Here is a 14,576-nt window from a genome sequence, read left to right on the forward strand (position 1 = left end):
GATGCAGTTTGAAAATAGGGCACAAAAGGGAAAGTGAAGCTTTTCTACTTGCTATGTGCCTGCCGGAAGAGAAGAAAGTAGCAAATGTTATTCAGAGCCTCTGAGGTATAAGAAATATAAATTGATAAATGTGCGTGTTTTGTCACCAAGATTTTAAAATGAATAATTAAAATGAGCCCACCCAGTTCTACCATTTCTGAAGGACGTGAGAGTCTGTAAGGTAATGAATGAGGAGGTGTGGTAGGCTGAGTAATGACCCTCCTCTCCACCCTCCACAAATGTCCCTGGCACCTGTGAACATATTAACTTTTGTGATAAAGGAGATTTTGCTGAAGTGGTTAAACTAAAGATCTAGGTAGAGACCCAGTTTCATCCGAAGGGTCCTTATAAGAGGGAGGAAGGAGAAGATGGTAGAAGAAAGAAGACATGAGGGGGAAGGAATGCAGAGGGTGAAGAGACACCCTTGGAAGATGGAGGAGGCCATGAGCCAAGGCTTGTGGGCAGCCATGGGAAACTGGAAGTGGAAAGAAAACAGAGTTTTCTCCAGGAAAAATACAGCCAGGGCAATGCCTTGAGTTTAGTGCTGTAAAATTCACTCTGCACTTCTGATCTTCAACAATTTTTTTAAGTTTATGTATCTATTTTGAGAGGTAAGGAGAGAAAGAGAGAGAGAACAAGGGAGAGGTAAAGAGAAAATCCATGCTGAGCCACCCAAGTACCTCTGTGAAGTCACTAATTTGTAATGAGGTATTCCAACAGCCATAGGAAGCTAATGCATAAAGCGAGTGAACATTTTCAATCAGAAGGAAGGCAGAACAGCATCTGTATTAAGAGAGAACAGTGGAAGTAACCCAGATTTGTAGGTCTGTCACTTACTTTTTTGTCTGAAGCAAACTTTTTATTATGGAATTAAACGTATGGGTAAAAATAATTACATAATGAACACAATTGTTTTCAAAAACATAGATTTTTTCTTGTGCTTCAAATGCTTTGTAAAATGGGGGGGCTGAGGGGCGCCTTGGTGGCTCAGTCAGTTAAGCATCAGCTCATGTGTTTTGCTCAAGTCATGATCTCATGGTTTGTGGATTAGAGCCCCTCAGCAAGTTCTGGGCTGACTGTGCAGAGCCTGGTTGGGATTCTCTTTCTCTCCTTCTCTCTCTCTGCCATTCGAGTGCTCTTGCTCTCTAAAATAAACAAACAAACAAACTAAAAGAAAAAAGATTATTAAAAAAAGCATGCAAAAAAATTCTTTAAATGTGGAGGAATTGACACTTAAGCTGTATTTAAGATCCCTGATTCCCGGGGAAAAGTATTTCATGAATTAACTTTTATCATTCTCATACATGTTTTGTACTGTAACTATGTGAGTGTATGCTGACATTATAAAATATTGTTTGCATGTTGAAGACTTTATTGAACTACAAAGCACTTCTCCAACTGAAATCAGTATCATGTTTGAATATTATCCACAATTTTATGTTTGATTCATTTATGTTTACAAAAATAGTTCTTTTGCCTTCATTGAAGCTTTTAAAAAATTTTTTTAAATGCTTATTTGAGAGATGAATAAAAAGTGCACAGTCAGAAGCAAGCTCTAGGCTCCGAGCTGTCAGCACAGAGCCTGATGTGGGGCGAGAAACCAAGAACCATGAGATCATGACCTGAGCAGAAGTTGAACGCTTAACCGACTGAACCATCCAGGCACCCCTTCGCTGTAGCTATTGAATTCAGTTGCATGAATATTGTTATTGTCCATTTGAACTGCTATAACATAAATACCATAGACTGGGTGGTCTATAATCAATGAGAAATTTACTTCTCATACTTCTAGAGGCTAACAGGTTCAAGATCAATCCCTGACAAATTTGAGTTCACAAAGAGCAGGTTGTCTTCTATGTCCTCATAAGCAGAAGGAATGAAAGAGGTATTTGGGGTTTCTTTTAATAGGGAACTTGCCAGAATCCGGTTCCAGCAGGTCCACGGGTCCCTGAAAGGAGGGACTGTGTTAGCAAAAGGGTGTGAGAGAGCCTTGGATTCCTTTCTGATCACCAGGCAGGCGTCTCTGCTCTGTCGAATTTTGTGTCTTTATTTATAGATCAAGTGTTAACATGACATCATAAAGTGGAATTTTTACTACAAATAAATCTCAGTGGTAAGATGCCTTGAAAAGTGTACAGAAATAGGTTTTACACATTTTTATAGAACTACTCTAATTTCAGTGAGGTAGTTAATTTTTACAAATAATAAGATAACAGGATATTCTCAATGAAAAGCAGATAACATACACATTTGTTTAAACCGGTAGTAAATCTTACAACAAAGAAGATGGCAGGGTGTTCTCAGTGAGAAGCAGATAGCAAACACATTTGTTTATGTCAATAACGCTAAGATTCAGGCAAAGACTAGGCTAGGAGTCATTCTGTATGTCTCACAAAAGGAAGAAGGTCCTTGCGCTGGTTAGTAACTTGCTTGTGTAAACCTTATTTGATGTTGAATTGAAGATGTAAGCACCATAGGAGCCCTAGATGTGCCGGTCTTTATACATGAGTTTAAGTTTTAACTACTCTTACCCAACCTCATAACGGATATCAGTGTAAGGGAAGGTATTTGTGGCACCAATTAGCAAAGGTATATGTAGTAACTTATGTTCAGCTCTTGTTTGCTTCTTATCTCTAAGTTAGGCTCTTTTTCTCTGGGCCAGAGTTAATAGTAACTCTTGTGTTCTTTAATCCCCTTTTATTATCTATGTCTTGGGTTTGTAAGGCTCACTAAAGGGCCTTTTGACAAACATCTGCAGTACTTTGTCTAAAATCTCCTTTGGAGAGGTGGGAATATGCTTCTTCTCATGAGGTATCTGTGTGGGAAATATCGGTCTGATGTGGGACATTGTGAGGCCTGATCAATAACAGCGGTCCCATTGCCAATATGAGCCAATAGTAGAAGGAGATACCAGTTTAGCTTCATGACAGGAGCTGCGCAAACATCTGCCATTTCCTTGCTGTGACTGTATCATCCAGCAAGGCCAATGTGGCTCCCAGCAGAAACTAATCCCATTCAGGAGAGCTCTACCCTCATGATCTAGTCACCTCAAAAAGGCTCCACCTTCAAACACCATCACTTTGGGACTTAAGTAAGTTTTCAACACATAAATTTGGGGAAGGGGATACAAGTATTCAGTCCATAGTAAATATATAAACTATATTTCATTCTTTTGACAGTAGAGACTTAGGTTTTTTCCAGTATTTGTTTTGACATAAAAACTGCTGTGATGCTTGTGTACCTGTCTCCTATGCATATTTTCAAGACTTCCTCTGTGTAAATAACAACAGACCTGCTGATGTATAGGACACATCTTTCTTTACTTTCCTGGCTAACCATAAATAATTTCTCAAAATGGTTTTACCAATTACACTCCAACCTACAGTCTAACAGAAGTCCTATTGCCCCTGTCCTCATCAGCACTTAGGAGTATTGGATTTTGGAATGTTGGCCAATAAAGTAGTGTATAATAGCATATCATCTTGAGTTCCACTGTGATTTACTTATTGTTTAATCCATATTTTTCTCTTATATGAAATTCCTCTTTTTGGCTTTTGTCCACATGTCCATTATTTGTCTTTTCTTGATTATTCGCAGAGTTTTGTTATACATTGTGGATTTCAAATATAATATTAATTACTTAATATTCTCAAAAATGTTTACTTATATTTGAGAGGGAGTGAGAGAGAAAGCAGGAGAGGTGCTGAGAGAAAGGGAGAGAGGGAATCCCAATCAGGTTCCACAGTCTGCACAGAGCCCAATGCAGGGCTCGATCTCACAACCGTGAGATCATGACCTGAGCCCAAATCAAAAGTAAGACACTAAACTGACTGAATCATCTAGGAGCCCTCACTGTTATTCAATATTAATAATACATGTGTGTCCCTTTGTACTTGGATTCAACTCCATTCCTTAAATTAACACTTGATAGCTATTAATTTTAACACAGTTGAAATCATCTTTTCTTAATGGATTTATGTTGTGTGACTGGTTTTAAGGAAATTTTACTCATTCCAATGTCAAAAAGTCTGCTTTCATTCAAAACTTTTGCCTAGTTATTTAAGTTTCTAATCATATTTAATTAACTTCCATACAAAGCATTAACAGATACAATTTTTCAAGATATATAGTCATCTTAACACCTATTAAAAGAAGCCTCCCTTACTCCATTTATCTGTAATGTCTGCTCAGTAACGTATCAGTTTTCTCTCCATGTGAGTCTGTTTCTGGGTTGTATTGGTTATACCGGTCTACAGGTTTATGTCTGTGCTAATATCACAATTCTTTAGTTCATAAGGCATCCTGATTATCCTAACATTTATTAGAGTATGCTTCATAATATGCTTTTCTTTTGCATGAATGTATTTGCTTCATGGTGCTTTGTACTTAATGTTTAGCACTGAAAACCCACTGATTAAGTTGCATCAAAATATCTTTTGGAAATATGTCTTTTTCTTGTGGCTTATAAGAATATCTGTTTATTCTTGGGGCTCCTGGGTGGCTCAGTTGGTTAAGCGTTCAACTTTGGCTCATGTCATGATCTCACAGTGTCGGTTCTAGCCCCACGTCGGTCTCTGTGCTGACAGCTCAGAGCCTGGAGCCTGCCTCAGATTCTGTGTCTCCCTCTCCCTCTGGCCCTCCCCTGCTTGCATTCTGTGTGTGGGTCTCTCTCTCATTCTCAAAATTACATAAACATAAAAATGTTTTAATAATAGTTTATTGTCAAATTGGTTTCCATATAACACCCAGTGCTTCTCCCCACAAGTGTCCCTCTCCATGACCATCACCCCCTTTCACCCTCCCCCTCCCCCTTCAGCCCTCGGTTCATTCTCAGTATACAATAGTCTCTCATGATTTGTGTCCCTCTCTCTCTCCAACTCTCTTTCCCCCTTTCCCCCCACCATGGTCTTCTGTTAGGTTTCTCTTGTTAGACTTTTGAGTGCAAACATATGGTATCTGTCCTCCTCTGCCTGATTTATTTCACTCCGCATAACACCCTCGAGGTCCATCCACTTTGCCACGAATGGCCAGATTTCATTCTTCCTCATTGCCATGTACTACTCCATTGTTTATATATACCACATCTTCTTGATCCACTCATCAGGTGATAGACATTTAGGTTCTTTCCAGGATTTGGCTATTGTAGAAAGTGCCGCTATGAACGTTGGGTTACATGTGCTCCTATGCATCAGCACTTCTATATCCTTTGGGTAAATTCCTAGCAGTGCTATTGCTGGGTCATAGGGGAGTTCTACTATAGTTTTCTGAGGAACCTCCATCCTGTTTTCCAGAGCGGCTGCACCAGTTTGCATTCCCACCAACAGTGTAGGAGGTGCCAGTCTCTCCACATCCTCACCAGCATCTATAGTCTTTTGATTTGTTCATTTTAGCCACTCTGACTTATGTGAGGTGATATTTCAGTGTGGTTTTGATTTGTATTTCTCTGATGATGAGTGACACTGAGCATCGTTTCATGTGCCTATTGGCCATCTGGATGTCCTCTTTGGAGAAGTGTCTGTTCAGATCTTCTGCCCATTTCTTCACTGGATTATTGGTTTTTCCGGTATGGATTTTAGTGAGTTCCTTATAGATTTTGGATACTAGCCCTTTATCTGATATGCCATTTGCCACTACCTTTTCCCATTCTGTCGGTTGCCTATTAGTTTTTTTTTTTTTATCATTTCCTTTGCAGTGCAGAAGCTTTTTATTTTGATGAGGTCCCAATGGTTCATGTTTGTTCTAGATTCTCTTGACTTTGGGGATGTGTTAAGGAGGAAATTGCTGCGATTGAGGTCAAAGAGTCTATTTCCTTCTTTCTCCTATAAGGTGTTGATGGTTTCCTGTCTCACATTCAAGTGATTCATCCATTTTGAGTTTTATTTTTGTGAATGGTGAAAGAAAGTGGTCTAATTTCATTCTTCTACATGTTGCTGTTCAGTTCTCCCAACACCATCTGTTGAACAGGCTGTCTTTTTTCCATTGGATACTCTTTCCTGTTTTGTCAAAGATTAATTGGCCATACAGTTGTGGGGCCAGTTCTGGGCTCTCTATTCTATTCCATTGGTCTATGTGTCTGTTTTTGTGCCAATACCATACTGTCTTGATGATGACAGTTTTGTAATAGAGGCTAAAGTCTGGGATTGTGATGCCATTTTGGTTTTCTTCTTCAATATTACTTTGGCTATTTGGGGTCTTTTGTGGTTCCATACGAATTTTAAGATAGTTTGTTCTAACTTTGAGAAGAATGCTGGTGCAACTTTGATGGGGATTACATTGAATGTGTATATTGCTTTGGGTAATAATGACATTTTAACAATGTTTATTCTTCCCATTCATGAGCACGGAATGATCACATACTGGGTCATAAAACAGCCTTCCATAAATACAAAAATACTGAGATCATACCATGCATACTTTCAGATCACAATGCTATGAAACTTGAAATCAACCACAGGTAGAAGTCTGGAAAACCTCCAAAAATGTGGAGGTTAAAAACTACCCAATGGAAGAATGATTCGGTGAACCAGGCAATTAGAGAGGAAATTTAAAAATATATGGAAACAAATGAAAATGAAAATTTAACAATCCAAACTCTCTGGGAAGCAACAAAGGCAGTCTTAAGAGGAACGTTCATTGCAATCCAGGCCTATTTCAACAAACTAGAAAAAGCGCAAACTCAAAACCTAACAGAGCACCTAAGGAAACTAGAAAGGGAGCAGCAAGAGCACCCAAAACCCAGCAAAAGAAGAGAAATAATAAAGATCAGCACAGAATTAAACAATATAGAATCCACAAAAACAATTGAACAGATCAATGAATCCAAGAGTTGCTTTTTGGAAAAATAAAAAAAATTGATAAACCTCTAGCTAGGAAAGAAAAGAAAGAGAAAACACTCAAATAGACAAAATCATGAAGGAAAATGGATCTATTACAACAGATCCCTCAGAAATACAAGCAACCATCAGAGATTACTATGAAAAATTATATGCCAACAAACCGGATAATCTAGAAGAAATGAACAGTTTCCTAAATGCACATGCACTAACAAAATTCAAACGAGAAGAGCTAGAAAATCTGAACAAACCCATAACCAGTGAAGAAATTGAATCAGTTATCAAAAATCTCCCAACAAATAAAAGCCTAGGGTTGGATGGTTTCCCAGGGGAATTCAAGCAACATTTAAAGCAGAGTTAACACCGATCCTTCTCAAGTTATTCCAAAAAAATAGAAATGGAAGGAAGACTTCTGGACTCATTCTACAAAGCACATATCACTTTGATTCCTAAGCCAGACAAAGACCCAAGAAAAAAAGGGAACTACAGGCCAATATCCTTAATGAATATCGATGCAAAAATACTCAACAAGATACTAGCAAATCGAATTCAACAGCATATAAAAATAATTATCCATTATGATCAACTGGGATTCATTCCTGGGTTACAAGCCTGGTTCAATATTCGCAAATCCATCAATGTGACACATCACGTTAATAAAAGAAAAAGAAAAAACATATGATCCTGTCGATAGATGAAGAAAAAGCGTAAAAATTTTTTTAAGAAGATTTATTTATTTTGATTGTCAGCAGTTTTAATTCCAAAACATACATATGTGCAAGTATGGAAATAGAGAAGATAACTCTAAGCTCAGAGATCCATTTTATTTACTTTAAAATTTTTTTCAATGTCTATTTATTTTTGACAGTGAGGGAGAAAGATAGAGACAGAGCACCAGTATGGGAGGGGCAGACAGAGAAGGAGACACAGAATCCAAAGTAGGCTCTAGAACTCAAGCTGTGGAGTACAGAGCCTAATGTGTGGCTGAACCCATGAACTATGAGATCATGACCTGAGCCAAAGTTGGTCTTTTAATGACAGAGCTACTCAGCGACCTTCAAAGATCCACTTTCATTTATGTAGCGATAGTTTATCACAGTGTGTATTTAAAAAAAATACACAAAAATCGCCTGGGTGGCTCAATGGGTTAACTTCAGTTCATAGTTTGTTTCATATCTCACGGTTTGTGAGTCCAAGCCCCTTGTGGGGCTCTGTGCTGAGCAGTTCAGAGCCTGGGGCCTGCTTCAGATTCTGTCTCCCTTTCTCTCTGCCCTCCCCTTCTTGTGCTCTGTCTGTCTGTCTATCTCTCAAACATAAATCATTAAAAATTATTTTTAATATATAAATTTAAACTGATTCTTTCACCTTCTGAAAATAAAGAAGTAATTTTAATTTGCACTACTTAATAATCAAATTTTTAACATTTTTTCTAAAAAACAGGGCTAGTAATGGATATAAAATATACTGTTCTTTAACAGTTAGAACTTTTATTTGTACAGCTAGAATCAGAAAGCATTAAAAACTGCCCAGGCAGATTGCATCAACACCTTTAATTTAGTATTTCCTGTGCAATAATCCCTCTGCCTGAATTAATACATTTTTAGTGGAACTCTTGGATTAATATGGATTTTAAGTGAATATTTTAAAATTATAGATGAGGTAGAAAACTCTCTTCTTGTTTAGAGAGTTAACCATATTTGAAGTAACTAGAAATTATTTGTCAAAATTTCAGGATAAACGTCATGTATTTACGTATGATTCAAACTATTTATTCTGTCCTAAAATAATATGACTCATATAAATGAGTATCTAATACCTGTAAAATATTTTCTTTATGTTGATCAGAAGTCTTTTTACCTGTGATTTTTATTCTCATTAGTTTTTCAAAAAACAAAACATGAATTCCAGTTTCATTAATGAAAATGTAGTCCATGTTGTACTAGAGTCTTCTTTTCCATTATTTTTATCATCACTGAAATTATCTTCATCCTTCTTTAAATGCACATTATAATTATATTATCTTAAAAGATGCACCACCATTTAGTTAGCTATAATTATGTATTAGATGCAACAATAAATAATACTGTTTATAGCATCTGGTAGCAGGTGACAATTATAAACTTAAGACAAAATACAAAAAACTATTTAAAGAAATGAAAGAGGGGGGAAATACAAAAAATTGAAAGAAATTCATCAATTAAAGAAGATAAGAAGTAAGTTGGGCATGATCCACATTTGTGGGATTATCTCTTGCTCTCTCTCTGACCCTCCCATTCTCTCTCTCTCTCTCAAGATAAACATTTAAAAATAAAATAAAATATAAAAAAAGAAAGATGGAAAATATTTCAATTCATAAAGTGACTTTCATCCTGGAGCAATGATGACTGAAAATGATGGCTCCTTAGCTACCATCTAAAGTCTGGCACGGTCTTTATATAATATCTAAGTTACCCATATGGAAGGAGTTAGTCATGGCTATTGGTACAAAAATTGTCAATTCATATATAATTATAGAGCACTCCCAGCAATATGTTTGATAAGAATCCTACCATTCCTCTTATTCCTTGCATAATTTTTCTAACAACTTTAATCACACTAGATTTTTATTGTTTTTGTTTTAATAGATGATATACATTATGCTCTAATGACTTTTAAGAATCATATTGTAGTATAGTAATATTTCAGAAATTGTTTGCCATTTCAACTAATTTATATGTTGGTTGGCTTACTATGAAACAGTGCCAAGGCACAAAATACACACACCTATGCAGACGCACACACACCATGGGGTGAACAGATTCTTGCCTCCATAATTATAATAAGGCCGGCAAAAATAACTAAGAAAGTCATATGGTATATGATAAAACTGAATGTGAATATTAGGTCATTAAACTTCATCAAGCCTCAGTTTTCATCAAGCCTCAGTTTTCTTATTTATAAAGTATGTTTAATAGTAATATTTACGGGATAGATTTTTGAGTGCCTGGAATGCAGTAAGCATTTAATAAATATTATGTTATTATTTATAAGATTAAGCTGCAATATAGACCTACTCACTAACCCAATTCTTTAAACATTGCACAGGGAAGCTTTTTTTTTTAAGTCTCTAATAAAGAAGCCCATGGCCAAAAAAATTACTCCGTATTACTTAAAAGGCAGAGGAATTTTATGACATTTTAAAAGGGTTTCCTAGATTTGTCAGACAACATTTTTATTTTAAATCTAGTCTTTGAATTCTATGTTATTTTTGGACTCTGCCACATAATTTACCATACAGTTATGGCATGGAGCCTGAGGCAGGGCTTGATCTCAAGAACTGTTGAGATCATGACCTGAGATGATATCAAGAGTCATATACTTAACCAACTAAACCACCTAGGTACCCCAGGACATATTTCTTTTTAATAAAAAACCTGGAACATCTTATACAGCTTTTCCATCAAGGTTTTCCATGTGTGTATACAATGCAGGTCAGTTGGAACTCAAGTAGAAATCAGAGGTCTTTTGGCTTAAGGTGTCTGAGTTTACCAGAACCGTTGAAAATTAATAAGGATGTAGGAAATAGGGAACCCATGGCATAGTGTTTTTGGGGAACCTAAAATCTGCTTTGAATCCCCTCTACACAATTCCTTGGCTGATCTGTGATTCGTGGGGCAGCGGGGGGAGAAGATCCTAAGGGGGCTAGAAAAGAGAAACAACTGGAAAATAAAAAGAACAAAGCATAGGTTTCAGATGATATCTACCTATGAGGCAGGGTTGAGTTTAAGTCCCCTACTTAGATAGGTTGATAAGTATATCAGGCTTTAATCACATCTTCTATAACAATGAGGAAAGAAAAAGTTGAAGGTGATAAACTAATAAGCTAACTGCCTGAAATTAACTGACAAGAGACTTAAAGAAACAAACACAAATTTCTGTTTATATGAAACAATGCTTTTAATAATGGACTCCATAGAAGATTCTGTGTAGGAACAGAAAATATCAAGAAACACTAAAGACAATTTTTAAAACTGAAAAGTAAAATATCAGGAAAACAATTTTGTTGATGGGAAAGATGGGAAATTGTAAACAGCTTCAAAGAAAGCAAAAGTGCAAGTCAGTGAAGTTGAAGGCAAAGCAGTAGATTACAAGGGACGAACAGCAGAGAGAAAAATAATTGGAAAAATTGAATAGAACTGATGTCCCAAAGAGAGAGGAATGGTTGTTGGGTCAAAAAGAAAACGGAAAGAAAATTTGGGCCATTTTCTTCCAAGCTTATTGAAATCCACTTAATGAATTCTAAGAAAGAAACAAAGAAATCAAAGATACTCAAATATTAAATATATTTCTTGAAAGCAGAGGAAAAAAATCATATTACTCACATGGGAAGAAAATTAAAAATGATTGAATTCACAGACACACACATAAATAATAATGGAGGTCAGGAAACAATGAAATATCATGTTTACTGAGCCCAAAGTGGAGGCAGGTGAGAAAAGGTCAACCCAGAATTCCACACCTATGATAAAGACTTTTTAATGAAGAAAAAAAAAGATGTTTTTCAAATAAACGGAACTTGGTAGAATTGACGTACAGCAGAACTTTGATAAAGGAGTATTAAAGATTTTTTTTTAGGTTGAAAAGAAGTGGCATCAGATGAAAACATGTAGCTACAGAAAAGAATTAATAACTCTTTGTGAATCTATCCTAAGGTCACATCACAACTATGGTCAAAAATACATATACAAAAATGTTAACATTAGCATTACTTATAATAGCAGAAACAGAAAAATATAAAAAGTAAGTCTAATTTATCTGTTCTATTCTTTGTTCATCGGTCAATATTTATTCAGTGTCTACAATGTGACAGACACTAGACATTGGAGATAACTCATTGCACAAAACTAAAAATATGTATACAACTGGAATATACAATATGTGTGATGCCAGTCAAATGAAATGCCATGAAAGGATGGATAAAGGAGTAGGAGAGGAACAGAGGGATACATTCTAAACAGGGTGTTTCAGGAAGGCTGTAGAGTTGACATTTGAGCAGATATCTAAAGAAGATTAGCTCCTATTTGTAAACCATATTTTGAGCTTCTGAACACCCTTTGAGGTCTATTAATTGTAAAAATCAAGCAATAGGCTCAGGCATATAAAGCAAGTTGGTCACCATCACAAGGCTAGAAAGTGACAGAGGCACTGATGGTTCAAGACAGTATCAAGAAGACATGATTTGAAAAACTTCTAATCTTATAGGAACAGTCTATTAGAAGGAAGAGGAGGAGAAGGGGGAGGGGGAATCGGAAAGGAGGATGGGGAGGAGGTGGAGGAGGAAGAGGAGAGGAAGGAAGAGAAGGAGAAGAAGATGTGAAAGACTAGCTTGCCTCAGATACGAATTAACTATCCCCAAAGAGCAAAAGCAGAGCAGAAATGTCAGATATAGCCTCAGGCTGGAGAAATGAGAGACCTCCAGGAGATCCAAGAACCAGAAACAGGCTCCCTGCCTCAGACTGAGGACTGGGTAAGAATCCATCACACTCTCCTGCCCCAGTGGTCTATTTCTATCCCCACTAAACAGATTTTAGTTGATGGCTACTCTTGAATAAGAAGGTTAGTGAAACTCAAAATCAAGAAAAGAAAAGAAAAGGAAAGGAAACGAAAGGAAAGAGCAAAGAAAGAGGTATGCTATACTGATAATTGAATTATTGGTACCTCAGTGATGGTGTTTTAAGGGAAAGCTAAAGGGAATTGTACTAAGCAGAGAAAACAGTGGGCTCATTTGTGTTCTTTTGAGGCTGTGGAAAGCATGACTTGCACTGAAGGAGCGCTGAGATGAAGAAACAGGGAGCTATCAGTGAGTGTGTGAGAGATAGAAAGCCCAAAGTAACCAGCTCCAGAACCACTTACGTTTTTCTCACATAAGTGCTTGGAGGTGGTTGGTTTTTGACCGGCATCTGAGACCCCAAGTTCTTCCTTGTGATTCCACCCTTTCTGGCCTTAGCTTCATGTTTCAATTTGGCAATAGCCACATGCCAAACAACATGGAAGAAAAGTTCCTGAAAAAGGAAAAAGGCGTAAAGAGACATTGTTTCTAAAACTTCCTAGGAGCTCTCTCATGGGATTTCTGACAGAAGTCATAAACTCCTTTACAGCTACTTACGGAAGAAGTTAGGAAACAATAATCCTCATTTTAGTGATATGCCAAGCTAAATTATCTCCTTCAAAAGAAAGGGGAAGGCAATGCGTAAAGCAGATGGGGATAGTGTGGATGGACAACAGTTAGCAGAATCCCCAAAGCAAATTCCAAAGGATTTAAGAGAACAAACTTGCAAATATCACCCTTCCCTCTATTACCACTGGAACTCAACCATTGTGCAATCTTCAAAAGTAGTTATATGAGGGTACATCACTAATACAATTTAATCAGCTGTACACAGAGACCCTCATTGATAAATCAGTCATCAGTAATTTGTACCTACTATTTCTTAGAATCCCCACTGGACTACAGAACACAGATAAAGGGAATTGACAGTATGTGAATGTCATCTACAGAGTTCATCACTGAAGGGAGATAGGTATGTAAATGAAATAAATCTCAAGGTTTTAAAGTAAATGAATTGAAAGTCAAGTTCAGACCTTCGCACTTTGAAAAAAGAAAAAAAAACTTTGTAATTGCATGGGAAATAAATCTCAATTAAAAAGTAGACTTTTTTAAGTTGATGGTAGGAAAAAAAGAAATACTTCTTTCTGGTGCTGAATCAACAAGAAAATAGTACAAGTATTTTGGAAAGAAGCATTTAGATAGCTCAGAAATTGCAAAAAAAATTGTTAGAGCACATCTTCAACAGCTCTGTTTTATGTAATTTTGACTGTATGGGTGAAAGCTAGTTAGACTAAAACAGGCACACAACTGGAAGTTGGTGAGAATTTTAAAATAATCTTCCATTCTGCAAAACTTTTAAACTTTTTAAATATTCTTAGCACTGAGCCCTGTGTAATTACCCCGCTCTCATCTCAGGAGGAAAAAAAAAGAATGAAACACACACACAAGCACATTAAGATTGCCTCAATTCTATCATTCCCTTGAATTCCATATTTTAGGGCTACAATTCCCTTTACTTGGTGATTCTGAAAGCAAATAGAATCAGCATCATTTGAAACCATTGTGAGAAAAAAAAAACTCAATACATTATTTATGTGTGTTACCAATTTCCCAAATAATTATTTATTCAGTCAATGCAAAGTATGTATTTGCATTGATCATTATGTTAAGAGCTGATCTGACAATAAGTGTATCAGAAATCATCCCTTCTAGAATCTCAGGATTTGGCAACGGAAAATTAAAAGGGAAAGATAACTTTAAAATGGTAAGTGTTGGGTTTGAACACAATTACAATACCAAGAATGGAAGGTGGGAAGAAATCCCATAGTAAACTAGGAAAAACTGAGAAAGAGGCATTTTTAGAAAGACTCACAGGAATCCTTCAGACGAATCCACACAGAAAGGACATTCTTTGCAAAGAAAAACACAGGAACAAAAGCAGCAGCATCAGTAGGAATTGTCCATCCTAATGCATAAAATAATTTTTCATCAATACAAATAAATCAGTGGAGTGCTGGATTTAAAAACTACTGCTGTGCTTTGGATCTGGACTCTTACCCAAACTAGCATGGTGTCCTTAGGCGAGATATTTCTGTCCTCTAGATAAGGGCCCCACA

General features: G+C 36.6%; 1 long non-coding RNA gene across 5 annotated transcripts in view; it reads left to right on the top strand.

Annotated features, from left to right (window-relative positions):
- Window positions 1–780: 780 nt before the first annotated feature.
- The window catches only part of LOC115288957, a 32,285-nt gene continuing 18,489 nt past the window's right edge, over window positions 781–14,576 (top strand). For 3 of the 5 annotated variants that reach the window (XR_003907292.1, XR_003907293.1, XR_003907296.1), the window contains exons 1-2: window positions 788–863; window positions 13,347–13,432. This is a non-coding gene — a long non-coding RNA (uncharacterized LOC115288957). Of the gene's footprint in view, window positions 864–13,346; window positions 13,433–14,576 lie in introns of all 5 variants that reach the window. The other 2 variants (XR_003907294.1, XR_003907295.1) reach the window with 1 other exon arrangement.

This window comes from Suricata suricatta, chromosome 4, assembly GCF_006229205.1.
Source record: "Suricata suricatta isolate VVHF042 chromosome 4, meerkat_22Aug2017_6uvM2_HiC, whole genome shotgun sequence".
NCBI classification, from domain to species: Eukaryota; Metazoa; Chordata; class Mammalia; order Carnivora; family Herpestidae; genus Suricata; species Suricata suricatta.